Here is a 26223-nt window from a genome sequence, read left to right as displayed (position 1 = left end):
TCTCAACGAGTCTTTCTTCCGTTACATCTGGAAAAACTTTTGGGTGCTATATAGGTTAAATGTGCCAGTCGTAGTCCAATGAATGAGTTTTATGATTGTTGGAGGTAGAAAACTTCAAAAGAATTAGGTCCCAATCCTTTGACTTCGTCTTGTTTCAAGGTTCCCCTGTTGCAGCTAAACTGGGTATCTTCAAATACAGGAAACATATTCAGGGTAGCTGTGTTGGCCATGCAGTAAAATACACCAAAATCCAAAATGCACAAAGCAGCAATACCATTATTGGGTTGACTTTCAGGACTTTGTTGGCTACACCAACTGGCTGACTTCAATCTTGCATGGTTTCCTTCCTTTAACAGCACCCCATGCCAAATACTCATCTGTATGCTGGTGTGTTTTAAATTTGCAAAACAAAAGTGCACACTAAAGGTTTTGGGATTTTATTTACATCTTACATATAACTAATTACCTTGGATATTCCTATGTTTGCATTCTTACGTAAGACAACTCATTGCCAATTTATACCAAATCTAGCATTTTTGGTCACACTTTAAGGAACCACCTTGTGTCCCATAGTCCAGCAGAAATTGGCTAGCAGTCCATAATAAGACCATCATCCACCTTTCAGACAGTCCAGAGTTAAAATTTTCATCATTTATGAAGGAAAGACCTTAAAAATACATAGCAATAGTTAAGAGTGCAATGGAAGAGAAGTTGTGAAACTCTGTGAAATATTGTAAATTGTAAATTGGCAAATGATGTAACTTGAGACAGAAGAGGTCTTTAACTGGATGGATTTTTTATTTTATTTTTTTTCATTTTTAAACTGTATTTTAATTTTAAAAATATTTTATTCATTTTATGTTGTGAGTGAATGATTTTATTGTAAATTCAATTTGTGGGGGGAAGTGGGCTATAAATTGAATAAATAAAGAAATAAAATACTTCTGAAACTCAGCAGTTTTCAAACATTTTCTTAAAGCCTTTTTTTCAGTCATTGCTGATTGCACATGTACTCATAAGACAAATTGTTAGCACAGAAAAGCTCACAAAAAACCACTTTCCTCTTAAAAGTGACTGCTATGATCACAATGTTATCTTTTCAACAGTAAAGACTTCTCAGCAACTTAATTCTCTAAAGGTTAAATGCCACCTCTCCCTCACACACACCAAAAACATGTATCATTTGTCTTTGATATATTGCTCATTATTTAGAATGAATCATATTAAATCATCATCAGCAAATATGCAGTTATTCCTCTTTCTCCACAAAGAGTTTATTCCATGCATCTAGTTCAGAGGTGGGCAACTTCTCAGGGGGCTGAGGGCTACTTTGGGCTTCTGTAGAAGGTACGAGGGCCATATTCTTCATTGTCATCCCAAGCTCACCCCAAACTAGGGGAGGTCAGTTTTCTTCTTTTTCTCCCAATGTTACAGTTCGCAACATTTGTATGCTATACTACCTCCTAACTTGCATTATGGTGTATTCAAGGATGTGTTTGTTTTGCCACTCCCTCACTCTTCCTTTATCCCTCTGATCTGCAACCATTTTCTTATTCCCTCTCTTTCCACTGTTTCACCATGTATCTGACTATGGACACATTTTGTAAGTAAAGGTATTTTTATGTTTTACAAAGGCGACTAAGCAAATTTGCTTTCTCTGCTAGACCCTGTGGGAAGGACATGGGGCTGGTTGTTATTCTGCTTCTGTACTACCAAATGGTCACTCTACTTGAAAAATCAATTACAGTACTCTCTCACATGTTTGCCAAAACCCAAAAAGATCAACATTTATCCGCCTAGTCTCAGAACTTTGCTTCTGACTATTTTGCCATATTCTTGTGGGTTTGGAAGGACACACTATTCTTTTTTCAGCCTATAGAGACCTTCCTTTAAGATATACAGGTCTTCCTTTAAACCAGGATGCGAATGGACTTCCTTTTCCATTCCCAAAGTGCATTCCAAAGTACTTAATAAGCCATGTTATGTAGTAAGTGTGGGTCCTTGTACAGGTACAACAAATTTTGCAATTGTGTGTCCTTGTACAGGTAAAACCTCACCATCCATGAAAAGAGAGAGGTATCAGAAGGCTGGGAAGAACCCAAAAATGTGCAAAAATAAAACAAAAAAAATGTGGGGTAAAGACTAAGCAGAGGGAGGGGACCAAAATATGGGAAAGAAATTATCAAAAATGCTCAGTGGTCATCAGATGCTAATTGACTGCTGGAAGGTGTGTGTGCAGTGGCATTGCTGGAATGAAGGCATGGTTGGTTGGCACAATAAACTCCACACTGCAACATTTTATGACAAGTCACATTTGACTTCAATAATCATTAGATTCTGCACTTGCAAATCACCACTTGTGTGGTCACCAGGCAAATGGGATATATTAATCAAGATATGGTTGGTCTTCCCTATGCCCAGTGTTTTCACGTTAGCAGCAGTTTATGACTAACAGCAAGCCTGGCTAGACATGGAGGGTACAAGGGCCATTTTGGTCTTCCAAACATGTTGGTGTCACACTGCAATTTTTGCAGAACTGGAAGTTAGATTCTAATCACTTTGTATTGCTATTTTTTCCTATTTTGGTTGTTGGACTAAACATAAAACCACACTCGCTACCGCCAAAACACCTGCCTGTGTTTCTTTTTCAATTTCTTTTACCTGGGCAGGAGATGCTAACACATTAGCACAGACAATTCCTTAAAGATGCCCATCCAACCTGCTCCCTAAGTCATTCCTCATAAGGCTTGGTTTCCAGACCTTTGATCATCTTAGTTGCTCTTCTCTGGACATGTTCCAGCTTGTTCATATCCACCTTGAACTGCAGTGCCCAGAACTAGACCCTGTATTCCAGGTGAGGTCTGGACAAAGCAACTTACAGCAACTTACATATGCAAGAATGCCTATCCCTAGTATGGCTCAAAACAGGAGAAGTGAAATCAAAATGTGTTCCTAAATGGCAACCATCAGCCTCTGATTATTTTTGACTACAACTCCCATAATCTCAAAACAAGGGTTATGTGGGTTGGAGCCAACAGAGTCCAAAACATTCAGAAAGTGGCAGGTTGTTAAACTTTGGTTCATGCACTCAGCACTAAAGCCTTTTCTTGATTGTGCTGTTTCAGGTTTCTGGCAGAGAAGGAGAGAGAAACCTTGTTATTCAGTGCTCTCCCATTAACAGAACACTCTAAACACAGGTCATTAGCATGTCAGAGAAAATGTATCATGCACTAGTTCCCAACACACTACTTTTCCAATGCAAGTAACTCTGGTCCTGTGCTTTGATAGAGCAGAATTCAAATGTGCCGTTTACTGTCTTGATAAAGCTTTCCACTTATTTAAGTTCCTAGTGCTATCAGTGTGCATGGTACTTCATCAAACATAATAACAGAGCATGTCCCTGCCAGAAACAGCTTATGGGAGAGACAGCTGAGACAGATGGGATATGTGTAATAATATGGAAAATATGGACTAAATCCAATTTCTAGCCCCAGCCAGAGCAGACCAAATGATCAATCACTGAATGATTGGTTTTCCATACATTCCATTGATTCAATGGAACTACCCTAGTGAATGCTAGAAATTAGATTTAGGGCTATGATTTTAGTTCTGGTAGGTGGACAAAGGCTTAGTTAAACTTTGCTATGGGGATCAATAAGAGAGCCAGTGTAATATGTTGATTTGAATGTTGGACTACAACTATGAGAAAGCAGGGTTTAAATCCACGCTCAGCCATTGAAAGCCACTGAGTGATCTTGGACAAGTCCTATGCTCTCAGCCTCAGAGAAAGGCAACAGCAAACACCTTATGGATAAATTATGCCAAGAAAACCCCATGATAGGTTTGTCTTAGGGTCACTGTTAGTTGGAAATAACTTGAAGAAACAGAATAGCAACGAATGGCAATTAAGGATTTGTGCCAAAGTCATCATAGAAAATATGGGGTTTGATTTTGCTGGCTGTATATACCACACCAACCCCCAGGTGTGAGACCTGCAGTGATGGACTGGGCTCCATCACACAATCCTGGAGGCATCTTTCTGTTTGTAGAATATTATCTTAGATAGACCAACAGCAGTGAAAAATGCTGAAGCAATAAATGAAACATGGGAAAGCTATTTTTCTGAGCCTAAATCCAATCCAACTAAATCCTAAATCCCAACTAAAGTAGATTCCATTGCTGAAGTTAACATTTGGATAAGTCAACATTTAAGGACAATATTACACCACACTGTTATAGTGTTATTTCCACTTTAACTACTAGACTGCCTCCTGTGGAATTCTGGGCTTTGTAATTTAGAGAGGCCTGGGTGCTCTCTGGCTGAGAATTCTAAATGCCCCTCCCTAAACTACAAATCCCAGGATTCCACAGGTGGCAACCATAGCAGTTAAAGTGGAATAATAGTGCTATAACACTGCAGTGTATTATTGACCTAAATGCATATCAACACTTGTATAAATCCTATTGATTCAATGGTTCTCCTCTTATTGGGACTGGCTCTTGGATTTAGCCTATGAATGACAACTCCCAGAATCCCTAAGCCACTATAGCAATACTCACAGGGCCATTCTGGGAGCATGTATCCAAAAAGGGTAATTCTTCCAGATTCTGGTAACAATGTGCCTCAGATACTATTGAAATACCTTTGTCTAGAGAAACTACAACACACAAATGCAACTACAATGAGACAGTCTCCACCTTAAAGTAGCAGAGCATAATACAATCATGGAATCACTCAGCTGGAAGTGATCCTAAAGGTCATCTGGTCTAACCTCCTGCCATTGCAGGAACCCACAGCTAAAGTATCCCTGAAAGGTGTGCATCCAACCTCTGTGTAAAGATGAAGGAAAACCCATCACTGCCTCCTGAGAAAGACACTTCCACTGCTGAACAGCTCTTACAGCCAGTAAGTTCTTTTTGATGTTTAATACTACCCATTTACCTTCTGTTGTCTGGCAGTAGCCTCCTTGCTGAGCAGACCTACTTGCCAGGACAAAGGGAGTCTTTTGTTTACAAGGGTCAGTTGCCAACAAAGCACTCTTGCTCTCTCACAACCCAAACAGTGATCTGCCAGCTCGTGCCTCCATCATTTCAGTATGTATCTGGCAGAATAGTCAATAAGTGGACAGTAAAACTGCCATCACTTCAGCTCAAGCCTTTTCATTACAGCAAGAATTATACTTCAGAGTGTACTACAAAGTCTTGTTAGGCGTTCTCTTCCATCGCTGCACCAAGAAAATAAAAGTCTAATAATGGAGACCAAGGTTCGATTCCCTGCTTTACTAGGTGACCACTGAGTGACCTTGAGCAAGTCACATGCTCTGAACATCAGGAGAAAGCAATGGCAAACCTCCTCTAAACAAATCTTGCAAAGAAAACCCATTATAGGTTTGCCTTAGGATCACCATAAAAAAGAAACAACTTGAAGGCAAAAAAAACAGTAATGGAAGAAATATGGCAGCATTGCAGTGGTCATTCTGTAATGGTTGTGGTTAACTGCCATCAAGTTGACGTCAACATATGGCGACCTGATGAATGGGAAACTTCCAAGTTACTGTGCTCAGAGATTGGAAACCTAGACCTGTGACCTGAACTGACTTGAGTCTATCTACCTATAATATGGTCATCCTCTTTTCCTATTGCCTTCTACATTGACAAGCATCATTGTATTTTCTAATTTAAGGAGTCATGTCCTCTCATTCTGTGATAGACAGAGAAATGTTCTATGCTACATGTGAATGTTCTCTGTAATATGTGCATCCGGATTAATTTAATTGATATCAAACCCATTTGAATCATGATTCCGTTCATTCCTCTGAAGGACTCGCTTTTAATCACCAGGGAGAAAGATTCTATTTAACTGACCTTTTCTTGTAAAACTACTTTATTGCTTGATATGGTCTTAGCATATATTCAGAGATGTAGGTTTCATGAGAAGGCAGGTACACGTTAAGCAATTATTTTGAATCATTTTCAAATTGATTTTAAACTCATTTTTTTTTAAAAAAAGGAATCCCTTGCATTTATAACCAGACTCATCCTCCTTGTTCAAATCTATTCCATCTTCCCAAAGTCTCTCTTCTTTCACCTTCTCTATCTTTGCACTTAAGGGAGAGCAAAGCTGGGTGTGAGAGTGAGATGAGGAGGAAGGAAGGGGAGCAATTGTGCATTCACTTTATGTACACTACTTGAAGAACAGGACGGCTGGTTATCTTCCATCTGCACAAACTGCCATTAACATACTCACAGGATATAACTACAGATTGAACAATTAGTATTCTTGAGGACTACTAATTAATCTAAGCCCATTTCTGATTAACTGTTTCAAGAACATTTTGAAATGTGATTTAAATTTTAAACATTCAACAATCCATTTTTAAAAAGTATATAAAAACATATATATCACATATAATTTTATATAAAAACCTGATTTGCATTCTGACTTTCTTCCAAGGAGAAAAGGTGCCACATCTGAGGTTAGCACATTTTTGCATGCACAAAAATCCTCAGAAATTGATGTGATGCCCCTGTGTCTGGGCTAGTGTAGGCAGGAGCCCTTACAGAATTAAATGCTCCTCAGCAGTGGGTTCAGGACCCCCAGAGAAAACTAGATGTCAAGGGAAAGGGCTCTGGTCTAAACTTCTCTCCAACACCTCAGTTTCCATTTGCAAATATTTTCATCATACACATAGCAGGAATGTAGGTCTCCAGAGATGGTGGCACTCCAGCTCCCATTAGCCTCAGCCTACATAACCAGCCTACATAACCAATGCACTAATCCCCACAACACAGATCATTTTGTTTAGGTGAGTCTGCTCCCATACTTCAGTGTAATACAGCCCCGACACAAGTTTGCCAGCAGGATAAGAGCCAGAGAAAGAGAGCGAGAGAGATTAACTTTATGGCCAAGATGGGATGAGATTAGGGCATGGAGCAATGGATTCAAGCTACAGGAAAAGTAACTACATCTAAACCTCCTGATAGTAAGAGCTGTTCAACAGAGGAATATGTTGCCTTGGAGTATGGTGAGGTCTCCTCCTTTGAAGGTTTTTAAACAGAGGCTGGATGGTCATCTGACGGGGGTGCTTTGATTGTGTATTCCTGAATGGCATGGATTTGGTCCTTGTGGTCTCTTCCAACTCCTTGTTTTTATGATTCTATGAGACTGTAATCCTCTGGCCCAAGTGCTTCTGATATTTGTTGCCTTTTCATTTCCAGCTAATAGTTCAAAGATGGTACATGTGGAAGGGACTTTAGCCCACAAAGAAAAGCCCTGTGTTTGAAACTGATCTCTCTCTCTCTCTCTCTTTTAAACAGTTCTTTTCACTGTTTGCTTAAAGGTTGTTCTACCTGCTTAGCCTGGTCAAATCCAAACCCTCTCTCCTCACCCACCATCTCGCTCTCTCTATAGTGCTGAATTCAGAATGTCTGGATCCCCACCCAAGCAAGCTGTTTAGATGAGATAAAGCCCTGAATATTAACAGAAATAACTCAGCCTTAAATCAGGGATGTTTCGCAGAAACAAGTCATTGAAACACAGAAACTAATTGCAGTCAACACTGTTTTTTCTTCACACATAGTTCCCCCCATCCTGGCCCATACCCATTTCCAAAAGAGGGGAAAAAAGACATGTCTCTTAAATTATTGCTTGTTGCATGCAAATATCATGAACAAAAGTGCTATTTATGGCCAATAAATGTGCATGCTGTTTGGTGCAAATTGCATTTCACTTGGCACTGCACTTAGCTGATAGTGGACATGAATGTATAAAAATTCCCATTGCATTCAGATTCTGATATTTTTTAAATATAAAACAACACAAGCTGTTACTCTCCACTTTCTTTCTGCATGTTCTTCTGCCCTGTAGACTTGAGGTCCAAGTTTCCTACTATCAACAACACCTCAGCTGTTCAACCTCAATTTGATGCCACATCCAATGCAGAAAAACACATTGGAACACCAAACTTTTCAAGACATATTAATTTTTGGTATTTTACAAAATGCTGCAGTGAAAGTGTGGGAGGCAGAGCTTGAAAACATGGCTTTTGGGGATCTGTGTGGGTCTTCACGTCACCTGTCAAATTAGTGGTGACCCATGAGTTTCATAGAGGCAACACTCTATAATGGCTTTAACACTGCACTACAACTCTGGAGACCAGGATTTGAATCCTCTCTTAGTCATGAAAACTCTGTGGATGACCTTGGGCAAGTCATACTCTCTCAGTCCCAAAGGAAGACAAGGGCAAATCCCCTCTGAACAAATTGTGCCAAGAAAACCCTGCCATGAGTTGGAAATGACTTGAAGGAACACAACAACAAGAAACAACTTGAATTTCAGAGGGCTTTCTTAGGCAAGGAATATTCAGAGATGGTATGCCATTGCCTCCTCTGAAATATAACCTGCACCACCCGGTATTTCAGGTTAGCCCCCCCATCCAAGTACTAACCAGGACTGATACTGCTTAGCTTCCAAGAACAGACAAAATCTATTGCCCCCAGGGTGTGTCTAAGAATTACCCAGCTAGCCTGATCATCTCTAGGAGCTGCAGTCAAGAAAATACTTTTTCAAGCTCTGGCAGTGGCTGAATACTGGTGTGTATCCAGTGAGTGGCAGGAAGATTTGGAAAGGGCCCCATTACGGTATGGACTATCTGGGAGCCCATCTGTTTCAGTGCTGATCCAGATGTGAACCCTACTTTGGAAAACCCAAACAAGCGTAGTCACTATAATGGAGAAGTCAGCAAGCCAGATTTTTTTTTCCTGGTTTTTGATAGAATTGAGTTTTACCATTTGGAAGCATAGCAGCCTAGGAGAGTGAAGCCTCCGACTATGTCAGGGTGGGAATTAGTGCTGGGCTACAACACCCAACACAGTCAAAGACTAGGAATGCTAGCAGTTGCAGGTCAACAGCATCTGGAAAACCACATGACTTCCAACCCTCATCTATGTGGATGAAGCCTACCAAATATTACAAATATACAGGTGGGAGAGATGGGAGAGGTTAGCGAAAGTCATCTTTAAATTTAGGGATTTTTAGAAAGAGGGGTGGAAATGAGCTATAAATATGTCTTTGGCAAAATTGCATGAAATTCATTGAAGTTGATGAGGCCTAGCAAATTACAGACTGGGGGCAGTGTTTCATGAAAGAAAAGCCCTTAGTAACTAAAGGGAAGAGTCAGAGAAGGATTCCCTCATCCAGTCTTTTTTGTATTCTATTTTTACATTGAAAATGATAAGCAAAATAGAGGTCTCTAAATAAAAGATTCATAAATTCTGGTTGAGTGTTATAGTTTGGATGTTGTGATGAATTAAAAGGTTTTTGGGTTTTCTTTTTACAGTAGAGTCTCAATTATCCAACATAAATGAGCGGGCTGATAGATAGCTGAAAATGTTGGATAATCCAGAGGGTGTGTTTGGGGGCCTGGCTGTGCCCATCGCCTTCCCTGTTGCTATGCTTTGGCCCTTGTTTTGGGGCCTGCAGGTACTCTCCCTGCTCGCTGCCACCACCGCCACACTTGGGGGCATATTTGGGGGTGAGGCTTCACTTGCCCTTCTCTCCTTGTCCGTTGTGGCCACCATATTTGGGGGCATGTCTGGGGGTGCAGAAATGCCTACAGCCATGTCCCCAAGCAGCCGCGACATCAGATAATCTGGAATGCCAGATGACTCTATTGTATTTTGACTCCTGCTTAGCTGATTATACAAAATTGCAGAAACTTTTAAGTACTTCATCTTTTATGCGTGGATGACACTTAGATTGTGAACAACAGAAGAAAGTGGACACTATATACCTTGCATATATTGCATGCAACTGGAGAAGTTTTTAAATGTGAGGTAGTTTTGAAAATGAATTTCTTTCCAGACCTTCCAATTGGTTGTATGACATAGTTGTGTTTTTCAAAAACACAGGATGTCAGTATAGGATTTGATGCAACCATAAACCGTACTCTCCTTTGCTATATAAGGCCAACTGGCAGCTTGTGGACCACATAGGGCCTCCTGTCCATCTTTGCCACTCTGACTTTCTTGTGTCTCCTGCTGGATTTCCCTCTGTGGCACTAAACATTTGCACTGTGGGAGGGCAAAAAACAACAACTGTATTTTACCTTTAAAGCAAGGTGTGCCCCACCTCTGAGATTCATAGAGTGACTGGTCCTTCCATGAGGCCACAGGAACAGTCATGCAATTATTTAGAAGCTGCTGTACTGCAACTCCCAGAGTTCCTTGCCATTAGCTAGGGCTGTTCCAACAAGGACTGTCCAATTCCCATCCCAAAACACTCTCTGACCAAGTATATACTGTGGGTACATAGGCTCCCTTCCTATATTTTGTACCTTGAAGGAAGAACATCCAAAGATGCAACATGTGGAAGTAGGGGATAGGACCAACAGACATGATCCATCCTGCCACATAAATTAGCATGGATAAAGAATCTCTAATTGCTCAAGTTGTTACAAATATCAAAAGACAATATTCCTCTCCCCCCCAATTCATATTTACACTGAACACAATCAACAACACTTCCTCTCTTTAAGGTGGAAGTAATTGGTAGGCCAATTGCATGAATGCCACAAATACTTTTTTTTTTAGCCAGAACAGGTGAAAGTCTTGATAAGGCAGGCACTGTTATCTCTCTGCATCCTCATGCTGCCTCAGAAAATAAATGTGTTTTCTTTAGAATTGTGACATTTCCTCCTTTTTTCCCTTCTCAGTTTGGTTTTTCTAAAGCCATACTGGTGCAACTTAAAAGTGAATGTCGATTTTTCTGATGCTCATGGAAATGTCTGACAGCTGCAGAGATACTGTCTGGTACATGATGTACTTCTACCTGTCCTGCTGCTTACATCTAGCATCTTGATCCATCAGTGGCTGCTACAAGGGTTAAGTGGAGAAATGCAAATTGTCCTAGAAAATATGTAATGTGTAACAATCAAGACAACAGCCAGAATAGTGTAATGGTTTGAGTGTTGGACTATGACTCTGGAAACCAGATTTTAAATCCCCACTCTGCCATGTAAACCTACTGGGTAACCTTTGGCAAGTCATTCTCCCTCAGCCTCAGAGGATAGCAGTGGCAAACCCAATCAAATCTTGTCAAGAAAACCCCATGATAGGGTTGCCACAAGTTGCAAACGACTTGAGGGCACACAACAACAGCCAACAATAATCAAGACAAACAAGAAAAAGAAACAGTGTCAGATTCTCATCTCATTCAACAAGCAGACTCACTGAAATCAATTGGAAATGTTAATCATGACCAAACTGAACCTCATGAGTTTCAATACGCCTAGTTAAAATATAATAGAGACTTGTGCTACTGTAACTGAGTGTTATGCTTATGTAAGTATTTTCTGGACCGCTGCATTACATGATATCCAGAATCGCCTTGTGCAACAGTTACCATACAGTCCACTAATTGGCTATGAGAGGGAGGCTAGAAAGCATCTTCCACACTATCAACCAACATAGTGCTGTGGTTCTTACAAGTCCACTTATGGCAACCGTGTCATCTATTGCCAACATCCCACATCAGGGGTGACAACTGGGCAGCCTTTGTTGGAACTGCAAGTCCTAGCAGCACTAGGGAATGGCACGAAATGCTATGAGTTGCAGTCCAACAGCTTCCAAATGACTGCACGACTTCCAGTCCTGGTCCATCATTTATTGCCAGCGTTATGCTCTGCCAGTGTCAAATACCATCTCAGTTCGCATATGGAGCCTGCTAACACTATATGAGCTGTACTTACTTGTGACTATAAGTACTGTACAATCCTTGATAGGTTTATTCAGATAGTATTTCCACTGAGTGCAATGAGGCTTAGACCCAAGTGACTGGAATTATAGCCTTTAAAAATGTCCTCATTCCCAACTTAAAAGAAATATGTTACAGATCACTGTATTGCTTTAATCTGTTGCTTCTCTTTTCTGGACTGGATTGGAGATAGCAGATACATCTTCAGCATAGCTGCTTGGGGGTGGGGAGTGTTGACAGACTTCTATCAGCCAGACAAGGAACTTCCATAAACTGGTGGTTCCAAGCAGTGGCTAATGGATTTCATGGCAGTGGGGACAGTGAACATGCTCCAGGGTTTCATCTGAACTTTAAAGGGCTCATCTAAGTTGCTGATCCAATTTTGGGGGCTGAATTCAGCACCTTGGACAGCTCAGACCATTACCCCTATGATGGACTGGGCAGCTCCCAGCAGCCGCTGGTGGCTTCTATCTCCACTCTACAAAACTACTAATTTTCAACAACTCTATAGCAAAATGAGGATCTGCCACGTAAAATGGCAGAAGCTAAAACTGTCCATGTTCACTTGCTTCTCAGCAGTCAAAATACAGCAGTCAGCCCTCTCTGTCTACAGATTCCTCATCCACGGATTCAAACATCCACAATTTGAAAATATTTTTAAAAATACATTCTAAAAAGCAAACCTTGACTTTGCCATTTTACATAAGTAACCTCATTTTACTAGCCCACTGTATTTAATGGGACTTGAGCATCCATGCATTTTGATATCCACAGAGGGTCCTGGAATGAAAGTCCAGCAGATACAAAGGGCCCATTGTAATAATACTCTTTCAGTTTACACAATCTTTTTCCAGTTGTGACCAGTATGTGCCAACAATAAGAATAGAAATACTCAGATTATATACACACACACACACACACACACACACACACACACACAGAGTCCACATTATTTCCCATTGTTTCCTATGTCCTGTGTGCCTTTGTCTTTGTTTATCTTGCCCAAACAACACCAATCTACATACAAGAGGTAATCCCCATACTTGGGAGTAAGATCAGGTTATGCCGAAGAGGGTGCGGGATCTTGAGGGGAAAAAACTGAATGGGCCATGGGGAACCTGAATGGTTCAAAGTGGGCTGAGTACAAGTGGGTCTTGGTTTATGTTGTAGTGGCTTTCCTGGACTTGTGGTGTAAACTGAGACTGTTGTAAAAGGCGTCAAGCTAGTAAGAAATCATATACATACTGAAAAGGGGGGAAATGGTGGAATGGAGAAGAATTGAAACCACTTACCCACTCTACCAGCACAACCCAGTAACAACACTTGATTTTTCTGGTGTGTAAGTCAGCCCTGGTTAGTACTTGGATGGGAGACCACCAATGAATACCAGGATTTTTAGGCTATATTTCAGAGGAAAGAACTGGCAAAATTACCTCTGAGTACGCCTTAAGAAAACTTTATGAGATCCATGGGGTCCATAAGTTGACAGGTGACTTGAAGACTCATGCACACACACACGTACACACAATTGCCTTTAAGGCAATAAGATACACGGCAGGGGGGGAGTAGATGTTAAGTGCTTTGGGTCTCCTTGGCAAGCAGGCAAGATGGATTACTCCATTCCAGATTAAGGAAATCAGAATGCAGAGATGCAAGCACCACCCAGCTGATGAGAGGGATGTGGATAAAGTCAAGCCTGCAACCTGTCCCTATAATGGGCTGGAGTTCAAAGGTGTCAAATTGATTTTCTTTCTGGCTAGCTGCTGGATGCAATTTGAGAATCCAGATTCTGCTGCGAGTCAGAGAGAGCCAGGGCTTTGGGAATGAAGGAGACAAAAGTCTCCATTCAGTTTGGAGAAATAGAAAAGCAGTTTCACCTTTAAAAGACTATCCAGTAACTTCTGGAGAACTTTTACCGGCAGGAGAAGAAACGTGGGAATTTTTATTGTCAAGCCTGACATCAAAGAAAGCCTGGGATTCAACTCAGTGTGTAATTGTAAAGCCAACCCGATCATTGTTTAAATGTGGGACAGAGCTTCTATTTTGTGTTGTAGAAATCAGTTCTATCCATAGAACACAGCTTAGAAAAATTCCCGATTGGCCACTGGAACCCTCCAGATATGTTGGATTGCAGTTCATATCATCCACAGCCTCTATGTTTTATCTAGGAGAGATGGCAAACCTTCCAATTGTCCTGATCTGGCAGGAACAAACCCAATTAATCCTCTGCCATCCCACTTTTTCAAGTGTTTTTTAAATGTCCCAGTTTCTCTCTCAGCCTTCCCCCTTTGTTTTCAGCTTACTTCAGTTGCTGCAAACAGAGTTCAAAGCACAGAAGTAGTTTGTGCTCAGTTAACTCAGAAACAGGAGAGGAGAGGAGTGGTGGAATATTGTCCTTCCCAGTAAGCCTAGGCAAAAGCAAATTCCTAGCTTTTCTGATCTGCCTCAATAAATGTTGCGATCATAACTAAACTTTCATAGAATCATAGAATCGTAGAGTTGGAAGAGACCACAAGGGCCATCCAGTCCAACCCCCTGCCATGCAGGAACTCTCAATCAAAGCACCCCCAACAGATGGCCATCAAGCCTTTGTTTAAAGACCTTTGATGCTGTTTGGTTGTGTTTATCCTAGTTTTCATCTGTGAGATGTTAGAGAGTATGGGATGGGAATTATACTCAACAGATGTGGGAGCCCCTCATAAAGGAAGGCTATCTCATTTGGTAAATACTCTCAGTTATGAATTGGAATGCAATAATTTGTCTGTGAGGCTCTAATAAACTTAATGTAATTTGCTATGCAGCAGTTTCTGCAAATTTTCCCTGGCCTTCTAATAGTATTGTTCCAGTTGCTGAAATCTTAACTAAGCAACTAGATTTGGAGCAGATGGATAGAAAAAGGGAAGGAAGGGGGGAAAGAGAAGAAAAACAGGGTTTTTTAAAGAAAATTGGAGAATCCAGGGAAAGAAAACTTGAAAACACCTGTTTTCAAGAGAGGAAGGTAGAGAGAAGAATCATTTCATAATGCCAAGATGGGTCTCTGTGTGGCTGAAGTAAGGGGTGTGTGTGTGTTTGCAGAATGACTAATATATACACATATGACCAATTAACCCTGCATAAATAACTCAGCTCAGTTTTGTACCCACAAAACACAGAAGATAAAACGCACAACATGCAACTGACAAGCATGAGTTGGAAACCCAGAGCTTCAAAAAGTTAACTCACTTGGACTACCATTCCCAGAATCCCCCTCACCCAATATGACCACTGGGAAGGATAACATTTCCCCAAAAGTAACCTTTCCAAGCTCTGTTAATATGAACTGGCAAAAAAAACCCTCACCTCTGAGTATTCCTTGCATAAGAAAGCTCTATGAAATTCATACGGTGGCCATAAGTCATCAGGGAATTTGAAGACACATACACACCTGTTGCTGTTGTTGTATGCCTTCAAATTATTTCCAACTTACGACAACCCTAAGGCGAAGCTATTGTGGCTGAGCTGGGAATCAAACCCTGGCCTCCAGAGTCCTACTCTAATGTGTGTGAGAGAGAGGACCAGCATGGTGTAGTGGTTTGAAAGTTGGAATAGGACTCTGGAAACCTCAGTTTGATTCCCAGCTCAGCCCTGGAACCCACTGAGCAAGTCACACTCTCTCATCCACAGGGAAAGGCCATGACAAACCTTCTCTGAACAAATCTTGCCAAGAAAACCCCATGATAGGTTCGTCATAGGCTTATCATAACTTGGGAGTGACTGGAAGGCACACGACAACAACATTAACAGGTGTGTGTGCGCGCCTTCAAGTTGCCTGTTGATTTATGGCCACCCCATGAATCTCATAGAGATTTCTTAGGCAAGCAATACTCAGAGGTGGTTTTTTGCCAGTTCCTTCCTCTGAAATATAGGCTACAGTGCCTGGTACTCCTTGGCAGCCTCCCATCCAAGTAATAACCAGGACTGATCCTGCTTAGCTTCCAAGATCAGATGGAGTCTGATGCCTTTAGGTATATTGGGAGCTGGATAATTTATTTTGGCCTCTGAAGGGTTGCTTCAAGGGTGTAAAGCCCCCACTTTGCTTGGCATTAGAAAGGAAGGTGAGAAGGACAGTGGAGGAACCCTGAAGAGAACAGCAGAGATCATTTTCTCAGCTTCTTTCCCATTCTGCCCTGATCTTGGGCGGGTCACTCTCTCTCAATTTCAGAGGATGGCAATTGCAAACCCCCTCTGAAGAAACTTGCCAAGAAAGCCCTATGAGAGGTTCACCTTAGGGTCTCCATAAGTCAGAAACAACTTGCAGGCACACAACAAGCCAGTGGAGAGTTGAAGAAGGGCTGGAAAATGTGTGGCTGGGGTCCTCGTCTGGTCCAGAAAGCAACAAAACTGAGGGGCTACAAAGCTCCTAGTGAGCCAAGCTGGTGTACTGGTCTAAGTGTTGGACTAGGGCTCTGGAGGCCAGGGTTCAAACCCCGCTCGGACATGGAAAACCCACCTGGGTAAGACACACACTCTCAGCCTCAGAAGATAGCAAGGGCAAACCCCTTCTAAGGAAGCTGGCCAAGAAAAACCTGGGATAGGTTCACCCTGGGGTCCCAATAAGTCAAAAATGACTTGCAGGCACACAGCACCCTCTTCATTTTAGTCACACTCTCTCAGCCTCAGAGGCTGGCAAGGGCAAACCCCCTCTGAACAAATCCTGCCAAGAATACTCCATGATAAGGTCCCCTTAGGGGAGCCACTTAAGGCACACAACCACAATCACAACCAACCCACTTCCCCATTGGAAACCCAGCTGGAAAAAGAAATAGCGCAGGTGTGGCAGCTCAAGGCTCAGGTTACAAGGCAAAGCCCTGGATCCCACCTGGGGGGATCCCCTTTTGGCCTCTCCCTAGAGCCCCAGGGATGGCTGGATCCCTTCCTCCGGGGCCTGGGTCCCATTTCCTAAAACACGCGAGCCTAGGAAACCCTTTCACACATTACGCACCTATATGCAAGGCTGGACCTAAGCTGGGAGCCAAACCCTTAGAAACACACACATCTACTACACACACACATCTCCATACTCAAACATACATACACATCTACACACAAACATACTACACACACATCTCCATACACATGCATAAATACATCCACATACATACATCCACATCTACACACTGATACTACACACATTCATCTACATACACATACATACACATCTACACACACCCAACTACATACACAGGCATACATACACATACATACATACACATCTACACACACACACACACACATACACTATACATACACATCTACATCCCCCCCCCCAAAAAAAAATGCCAGCCTCCTTTCTCCAATAGGAGCAAGTCCAGCAGGGCAGAAAACAGCAGCCCTGACCGCATCTCCCATTATCCACAGAGTTTCCAAAGAAAAGCCAGGGAAAAGAGGATCTGGCCAAGAGGAGGGAAGGAATGATCTGCTCCAGGGGGATCCTTGAAGATCCAGGGGAAGCCAGTTTCTTAGCCTTGCATTGCCAAGCTGCCTTTGTGAGTATCCCCCCCCCCTCTCTCTCTTACCTCTTTTTCCCCCTTCTCCTTTTTCTTCAGCCACCAAAGCAGGTCGGGAGGAGGAAGGAGGTCCCGGAGAGGCCCCTAGCCCTCCAGCCCGGCCAAGAGAACCGACCCAGCAGCTCCAGAAGGGAAAGAAAAGGAAGGGAGCCCAGCCTCCGAGCCGCCAACAAAGTCAAGCCCCAGCAACAGCAGCAGCAGAAGGAGCACAATCTGCACCAGGTTCCAAAGTGCCCGCCTCTGCCTCGCCTGGCTTGGCCTTCGCGGTATCGTCGCGGTCGGGAGCGCCCTCTGGTGGAAGGTCCGAGGAAGGGCCGCGTGGTTCCCATCCAGACCCTCCTAAGCATTGCTCCTCTTTCCCCAGCTCCTTTGGTTGACCAATTAATAATAATAATAATAATAATAATAATAATAATAATAATAATAATAAGTAGTAGTAGTAGTAGTAGTAGTTATAATATAATATATATTATATTATGTTATAATAATAATAATAATAATAATAATAATAAATTTTATTTGTATCCCACCTCAATCCGTAGGGAGAATACAGTAGCACAAATACATCAGTAAAATACATAATGTATGTATAACCAACACTACATAATCCTCTAGAGTTTGGATCTTAGACTTGGAAGAGACCCCAAGGGCCATCCAGTTCCAACCCCCATTCTGCCATGCAGGAACTCACAATGAAAGCACCACCGACATAGGGTGGTTTTTTTGGGAGGGGGGGGGTTGGGCTATGTGGCCATGTTCTAGAAGAGTTTTTTCCTGACGTTTCGCCTGCATCTGTGGCTAGCATTTCCAGAGAAATGAAGATGCCAGCCACAGATACAGGCGAAACATCAGGAATAAAGAGATTTCTGTAACGCGCTTTACATGGGGCAACCCTTGTACCAGACCCGGAAGCTTCAATTAGTGCAGAATATGGCTGCTAGGCTGGTTACTGGATGTTCCAGAGCCAGCCATATAACACCAGTCCTAAAAGATCTTCATTGGCTGCCTATTCGCTTCCGGGCCGAATACAAGGTGTTGGTTATCACCTATAAAGCCCTAAATGGCTTGGGCCCAGGGTACTTGGAGGACCGCCTCTCCCCATATAATCCGCCCCGCACTCTCAGGTCGGGTGAAAGACATCTTTTAAGAGTTCCAGACGCTAGATATGTTTCATCTCAGAGGGCCTTCTCTGTTGCAGCCCCACAGCTCTGGAACTCCCTCCCCAATGAGCTCCGTACTTCCACCTCCCTTGATGTCTTCAAGAAGAATCTGAAAACTTATTTATTCCACCAGGCTTTCCCCCCATGAGCCTTGTTGTTATGCTTTTCCCCCTCACAATGTTTTGCTGTATTCCATTCTACACAACCACTTGTATGGTTGTTTGTTGTTGTAATTGTTTTTATTGTATTTTGTAATACTGTTGGAGTATGGGACTGTGATGGTTTTACCTGTTTTTATCCTTGTTGTACACCGCTGTGATCCTTGGAACAGAGGTATAGAAATAAAATTTTATTATTATTTATTATTATTATATAAACTCTTTTAGAACACGGACACAGAGCCTGAAAAACCCACAAAAAACTATGCATGCCAGCCATGAAAGCCTTTGACTTTCTGATAGATGGCCATCCAGCCTCTATTTAAAGACCTCCAAGGAAGGAGACTCCACCACACTCTGAGGGAGTGTATTCCACTGTCGAACAGCTCTTACTGTCAGGAAGTTCCTCCTAATGTTGATCTGGAATCTCTTTTCCTGTAGCTTGCATCCACTGTTTCATAGTGTGGATGAGGCCTAAGTGGTCTCTAAGCAAGTTACAATGTGTAAGGCCCCAACAAGCTGGGTACTCATTTTAGTGACCTAAGGAAAGATGCAAGGTTGAGTCAACCTTGGAGTTCCTGAAGTTGAACTCCCAACCTTGTGGCTGCAATACTGGCTGCAGTACTGGCATTTAACCCCTGTGACATCAAGGCTCCTTGTACTTCCACACTACACTCTTTTTTGTTGTTAACTGCCCTCCAGTCAATCTCAACCCATGGCAACCCTGTGGGTGAGACATCTCCAAGACCTCCTGTCCTCCACTGCTCTCCTTAATTCCTTACAAAATCATATCCATGACCTCCTTAATAGAGTCCATCTATCTAGCATGCAGCCTTCCTCTCCTTCTGCTTCCTCCACCTTTCCTAGCATTATTGTTTTCTCCAATGAGTCGTGCCTTCTCATGATGTGGCCAAAATACAACAGCCTTAGTCTAGTCATCTTGGCTTCCAGAGAGATTTTTGGTTTGATCTGTTCTAGGACCCATTTGTTTGACTTCTTGGCTGTCCATGGGATCCTCAGCACTCTTCACCAGCACCACATCTCAAATGAATTGATTTTCTTCCTATCCACTTTCTTAACTGTCCAGCTCTCCCAGTCATACATGGTAACCATGTGGCAGTAGGAAATTTAAAGACCATTTGCATCTCAAGAGGGACCCCTCTTTTGCAATCCAATATGTCTCCATTCCAGTGAGTTCACATGCCTCTTTCTAGGCAGAGATCAATGGATTTTTTAAGAAGTCTCCATGTTTTTACAAATAGACTTTCAATTTCCTGGGCTTTGAAAAACTCCATATTGCTGCATGGCCAGAAGGAGGAAAAGCCTGCCTGCAAAACATATCCTCCCCATCACAACATCTTTACTAAGGACTGAAACAACATGCAGGCATCTGACTAACATCTCCAATTGTTGTTTTTCCTCCTGTTTGGTTTGTAACATCTTGCCTGATGAAGAAGCCCATGGAGCTTTGAAAGCTTGCCTCAAGTATATTGTGCATTTCAGTTGGCCAATAAAGGTATCACTGATGGATTTTGTTTGTCTTTGTTAAATGGCCAACACAGCTATCCCTGAATGTTTACTACTACACAAATCATTCATATTTTGGTGCTATATCTAAGGAGATGTCCTTCCCCTCTGCACAAGTATAGCACCATGACTCCATAGGTGCCAAGGCAACATCCTATGGAACCCTAGGATTTAAAGTTTTGGGATGGGTATTTATATTAACCCCCTCATCATGACACTGTTTTTCCATGTGGTTGGAATGTGTGCTACTGCAAAGCAAAAGGCTATGCTGATGGTAGCAGTGCTGCTAGCAGGGTCTCCCACGTCATATAGGTTTTTGCTGAGGAGCCAGATTAAATGTGCCAAACAGCTACTGAGCAGCAGTAGTAGTGGGGAGGTGACACTGGTGTAGAATCTCTCAGAGACAACGGCAGTGGCACCATAGCTATTATTTGTAAATATTGCAAAGAGAGGGGAACCAGGAAACCCCCTTTGAATGTCTTTTTATCATTAAAACCCTATGATGAGACAATCCAAAAAGAAACTACAGATAATGCCAGAAGATGAAACTCCGATGACACTCAACAACCTACTGGAGCAGAGTAGAGGAAAACTATGTGTGGCTAATGATGCAAATGGACTCAAGCCGAAAGGATGTTTGGCTGTTGACATGCACAGATGCGAAAACTGAACAACACATATTATAGGAACATGAGATGTGAGAAGCATGAATCAGGGGAAGCTAGTCATTAGAAAATAAGAAACATTGCAATCTGGCTTCCCAAATTTTAACGGATGCCTTGAGCTAAGCCCACAACCAGAGGAATGAGCAAACGGGGGGTGGAAAATTTCACAGGTAAAGAGAGATCTACTGAGTCCTGCTAACAGAACACTGTCTGAGACCCCTTGGGAAAGGTATTTCTGGGACTACATTTCCCAGCCAGCATAGCCGCTGGAGGATTCTAGTAGTTCTATACTAAAAAGTACCCAAACTTTGTCTGGAGGCAGCCATATCTAAAACTTTCTCCATGTGAATCATACACTCTACCATTTAGCTGCAGTTCATCTCTTCCTGTTTGGTTGGCAGTCAATTCCACCAGGCAACCACTTGTTGAATATGTTTTGTCTGTCCTGAAACTACAACCAGTCTACTTTGTGTTCCTTCTTTCTCTGACCTAGTATTATAAGTAAAGTAGAAAGGTTTGAGTCATAAGCATGATTCATTCATTTCCCACTATCTCTGTAACCCTAAGAGCCATAAACGCAGTAGCCTTTTCTCATAGGAAAGATGTTTTGATACATTGATCATTTCAAGCTAAAATCATACCTTCAGTTTTTTTCAGAATAACTTCTACAGACCTCCAAAAGTGTTACTCCTGAGTAGATGTGCATAAGATTATGTTTGCTGGGGACCACCTACAATGGTAGGATAAACACACACATGTGTGTGTGTACGCGTGTGTGCGCGCACACACACACACACGGGATTGTAGAACACAGAAACTGCTATAACAAATACACACCAGTTATACAAACAGGCTCACACATACACAGCATTTTTATTTCAACCTGGAATATCTTCAAACACTGGCCCAGCATTTGAACCGAAAGGTAGATAACTGTAGAACTCCACATGTTTTTGGCCTACAGTTCCCATCAGCCTTAGCTAGCATAGCCAATAGTGGAGGATTATGGGAGGTGAACTGCAAAAGCATACGGAAGGCCACAGTTACCCACCTGAGTCTGAATACTTTGCTGCCCTGGCTCTCAGTAGCCCTAGTCTGAGATGTCAGCACACTCGGCTGTTTAAGTCAAACTAGATGGCATGAGACTAGAGACAGATCACTTGACTGACTCATTATAAGACAGCTTCCCTGGCAATAGGGTTGCCACTAATTAATACCATTAAGGGAGAGGTGTTTGTTGTGGTTATTTGCCTTCAAAGTGGACTCATGGTAACCCTTTAACTGGATTTTCTTGGCAAGATTTCTTTAGAGGAGGTTCACCATTGCCTTTCTCTTAAAGTGAGAAAGTGTATTTTGTCCAAGATCACTCAGTGGGTTTCCATAGCTCAATGGGGATTTGAACCCCAGAGTCCTAGGCTGAATCTGCAGTGCAGAAATAATCCAGTTTGACACTGCTTTAACTGCTATGGCTCCATGCAATATAATCCTGGGATTTATAAGATATTTAGCTTTCTCTGTTAGAAACCCCATAGCATGGAGGCATGGCAAATTAAAGTAGTGTCAAACTGCATTACAGTTGGCCCTCCACATCTGCAGCTTTGACTTTTACAGATTTGATTATTTGCAGTTTTTATTAATCTCTGGTTCCTCCAGTGCAAGTCTGCCAAAAGTTGATAAGAATTGTGCTGGAGAAACTAGAAGTTCCTAGAGAAAACACTTCTCTAGGCATTTGTAGGTTCTCCAGCATGATTCTCTGATCAACTTCTGACAGATATTGATCATAGAGTTGCACTGGAGGACCTGGAGATTCCTAGAGTGGTGTTCTCAGGTAAAAAGAATAGGTTTTTTATTTGCAATTTTCCCACAATTGTGGGGGTCCTTCATTCCTAACCCCAGGAAATGTGGAGGGACCACTGTATTTCTGTAGGACAAATTCAGCTGTAGTCCAACCACAACAAAGGTACGCAAGGGAATCAATCCCACTGAACACACTGAGAGTTTCTTCTGAGTAAATACGCATAAGCTTGGACTGAAAGAACACTTGACTTGATTGCATTTCCTTCTGATTGCGGAAAACTGTTTTTGTGCTGTTATAACAATATACTGTATACATAAACAGCATGGAAAGTAATTATTTGATGCATAATTAAATCCCTGATTTCATCCAATTTGGAAACTAAGCAGAGTTTGGTCTGGTTAATGGTTGAATGAGAGACCCCCAAGGAATTCCAGGAACATCCAGGAAGGAACCTTGCATGAAACCTTGGAGAGCTAATGCCATGTTGTTGTTGTTGCTGCTGTTGTTGTGGGCCTTCAAATTGTTTCTGACCTAGGTGACCCCAAAGTGAACCTATCATGGTATTTTCTTGGCAAGTTTCTTAGAGGGGCTTTTGCAATTGCCACCCTCTGAGGCTGATAGATTGTGACTTACCCAAGGTCACCCAGTGATAGTTTTTGTGGGTTTTTCTGGCTATGTGGCCATGTTCTAGAAGAGTTTATTCTGGATGAATCACCAGCATCTGTGGCTATCATCTTCAGAGAATGTCACTCAGTAAGTTTCCATGGCTGAGCAGGAATTTGAACCCTGGTCTCCAAAGCCATAGTCCAGTGCTCAAACCACTACACCACACTGGCTCTCAGAGATGACCATACTAGGCTAAATTCAGCTTTATGTGTTCCTTTGAGGATAGCTATAGACTGGGAGAGGGGAACTGAGATTTTTGAGGAACATTTCCTGTACCCAAGGGATGGGAACCTGTGGTCCTCTTGAAATTCCTGAACTACAACTCCCAGCCTTCTTTACCATCTGGCTAGAACTTCTGGGAGTTGCACTCCAACAATATCAGAAGATATCTGTAGAATTTTTCTCCAGAAACACATTTCAGATGACTTGATGTTCACTCTATCAGCTTTCTTCATTGTCCAGCTTTTATATCCCATGTGCATCCACACTTATGGAAATTGAAAATACTAAGGTATGGATCATTCTGCTACATACCCATTATCAGTGGAATGAGATCTGTATGACTAAAGCAACCTTGTAGATACACCTAGTGAAGTTACTAGCCTGCAAAAATGTTTACTACTCTGTTGGAGATGGAAAGAGGAGAGACAGTGAGAGTGATAAGCTTCCTGAAACACCCAAGAGCAAGTTTCAAGTGTGTCTGTGTGTGTGTTCATTTTTTAAGTTGATGTACATAGCAGTAAAACCATCATATCTGAGGCAACAGCTGCAAGGATTAAAAACAAATCAGGAACAATAGATTATGTTCTCCCAACCAGGAGGGAGGGAGGGTAGCAAGTGGCAAGAACATAACATATATTAGATGTGACAGAAGACCAATCAAGCTTCTATCATGAAAGGGAGTCTCTCCTCTCTGCCAGCACTGGGCAGTTCTTTGCACGACAAGAGCCATTTTCAATTAACTCCTCTCATTTTATGGCTACAGAGCTGGTGTACCAGTCTGGAGAGGAATTCAAAAACACTGCTTAATAAATGGAAATTTCCCTTTCAACTAATCTGAATCTCTGGAAGGAGGGAGGGACGGAAAGACGGTAGTGACAGTAGTAGTTCTGGAGTGTGAACATGTTGCTTTGATATGATCTAACCTTGGAAATATTCTCCCTTTCAATTCTGCAGATGCAGTAAGTTCAATAAAGTTGCACATTTATTGCAGCTGCGGCCCTGATATATTTCCTGTTTTAGCAGGAGGAGAAAGCATGTGTGAAGGGAGCATATCCCTGGATATGTCTGGTTCCAATAGAAATAGTGGAAAACTCACGGCTGGTGAGGAAGAGGAGGCCGCCTTTGAAAGTTGTGATTTTAACATCATGTTGTTGTTGTTGTGCACCTTCAAGTCATTTCCTGCTTATGACGACCCTAAGGCAAACCTATTATGGGATTTTCTTCATTGCTTTTCCCTGAGGCTGAAAGCATGTGACTTGCTGAAAAAGCAACACATTATTAGTGATTTAATGTATCGCATTGTGTTCTTGTATTTTTTTTTCTCCTGCCAGGAGAGAGGAAGAACCACTTGTAGAATATTCTCCCTTCAAAATCTGTTAAAATGAACTGATGGAATTTGGGGACTAATAGTAGTTGTTGTTCTTATTTCTTACCTGTCTCTCTCCATTGATCAAGACAGGGAACAGCAACAGATTAAAATACAACATGCAACACATATCACTATGCACCTTAACCTGTGGGGAGGGACTAGATCATAATTTGCTGACTTGCCTCATGACATAGGGAAGCTAGGATGACCAAACTGAGGCTGTCATGACACATCATGAGAAGGTATGACTCACTAGAAAAGATGATAGTGCTAGGAGAGGTGGAGGGTAAAAGAAAGAGAGGAAGACCACACTCTAGATGGACAAACTCAAGGAGATCACAACCCACAGCAAGACCTGAACAAAGAAGCTTAGGGCAAGAGAGGCTTGGAGGTTTCTCATGCACAGGGTAGCCTTGAGTCGAAGTTAACTCAAAGGCAGCTAACAAAAACAATAACAGGCTGACCCTAATAAAAGCAACAGAATGAGGGGTGGAGCAAGTCTGTGGACTGTCAACAAAACAGGGTTGCTAGCGGTCTGCAGTCCCACCCCATTAGTCCCTGTCATGGAAGTAGGAAGAGGGTCCAATGAGGAGCACAGTGCTGGTGGCTCATACTCTTTTTTCTCTAATGCTCCCCACATTGCTGAAAGAGAAGGAGATAGTATGAGATGGAGCCTGGTGATTGTTTTGAATGCCTACTGGAGGGAAAATATTGTGGAAAGGGTAGCTAAAAAAAATCACCTGTGCCACATATCATGGAGGGTGCATGTGCCAACATGGGAGAGAGCATCAGATCACAAGCACCAATGAGTGGCACCATGGCAGCCTATAGAGTGGGCCCTCCTTGGGCAGCTGGGCAGTAAGAGACCTGCTTTTGCTTCTTGCTCTTTGGCCACTGGCCCTTAACCTCCCCTAACTATGCAGGGGGAGTCACATTTTGAACACTCCTGCATTTGAATAAGAAACATACAATACAGGGAAAGTTTTGATCACATGTTGTTGTCTGCTAAGCTAATGTTGTAGATGGTATGGAGTTTTTCAAGATGGGAAAAGTATGCATAAATGGTATCCCCTAAACTCTGGTCTGAAATGAAACAAGCTATTTCTATCACCTCTACACTCAAGTAATTTCTCATTCTGCTGGTGAGGCGATTCCCCTCTTGAGAAAAGGGGAAGGAGCAAGAGGGAATTTCAGAAACCTCCCTTTTTGATAGGACCAGCCCTTCCATTAGGGACAGTGTATCAATTGCTTCAGGCAGCTGATGCTGTGCAGTAGCAGAAAGATATAGGAGGAAGGAGTTGTGTATGATACAGCTTGCCCACAGCCAGTTAAGCTGGTCTATGCTACCTTCAGGTGGAGG

The 26223-nt window shown here is 42.3% G+C and overlaps 1 protein-coding gene across 1 annotated transcript in view; it reads right to left on the bottom strand.

The window, feature by feature from the left end:
- EPS8 (EGFR pathway substrate 8, signaling adaptor) overlaps positions 1–17469 on the bottom strand; it is a 170466-nt gene extending 152997 nt beyond the window's left edge. The window contains exon 1 of the mRNA XM_089527689.1: positions 17308–17469. The gene's annotated coding sequence lies outside the window, so the exon portion shown is untranslated. The remainder of the gene's footprint in view (positions 1–17307) is intronic.
- Positions 17470–26223: the final 8754 nt, after the last annotated feature.

The sequence above is a fragment of the Sceloporus occidentalis genome, unplaced genomic scaffold, assembly GCF_023333645.1.
Source record: "Sceloporus occidentalis isolate IW3139 unplaced genomic scaffold, rSceOcc1.0.p SCAF_5, whole genome shotgun sequence".
NCBI classification, from domain to species: domain Eukaryota; kingdom Metazoa; phylum Chordata; class Lepidosauria; order Squamata; family Phrynosomatidae; genus Sceloporus; species Sceloporus occidentalis.
The sequence above is the reverse complement of the archived record's forward strand: the minus strand, read 5'-3'. Positions and strand labels throughout refer to the sequence as shown.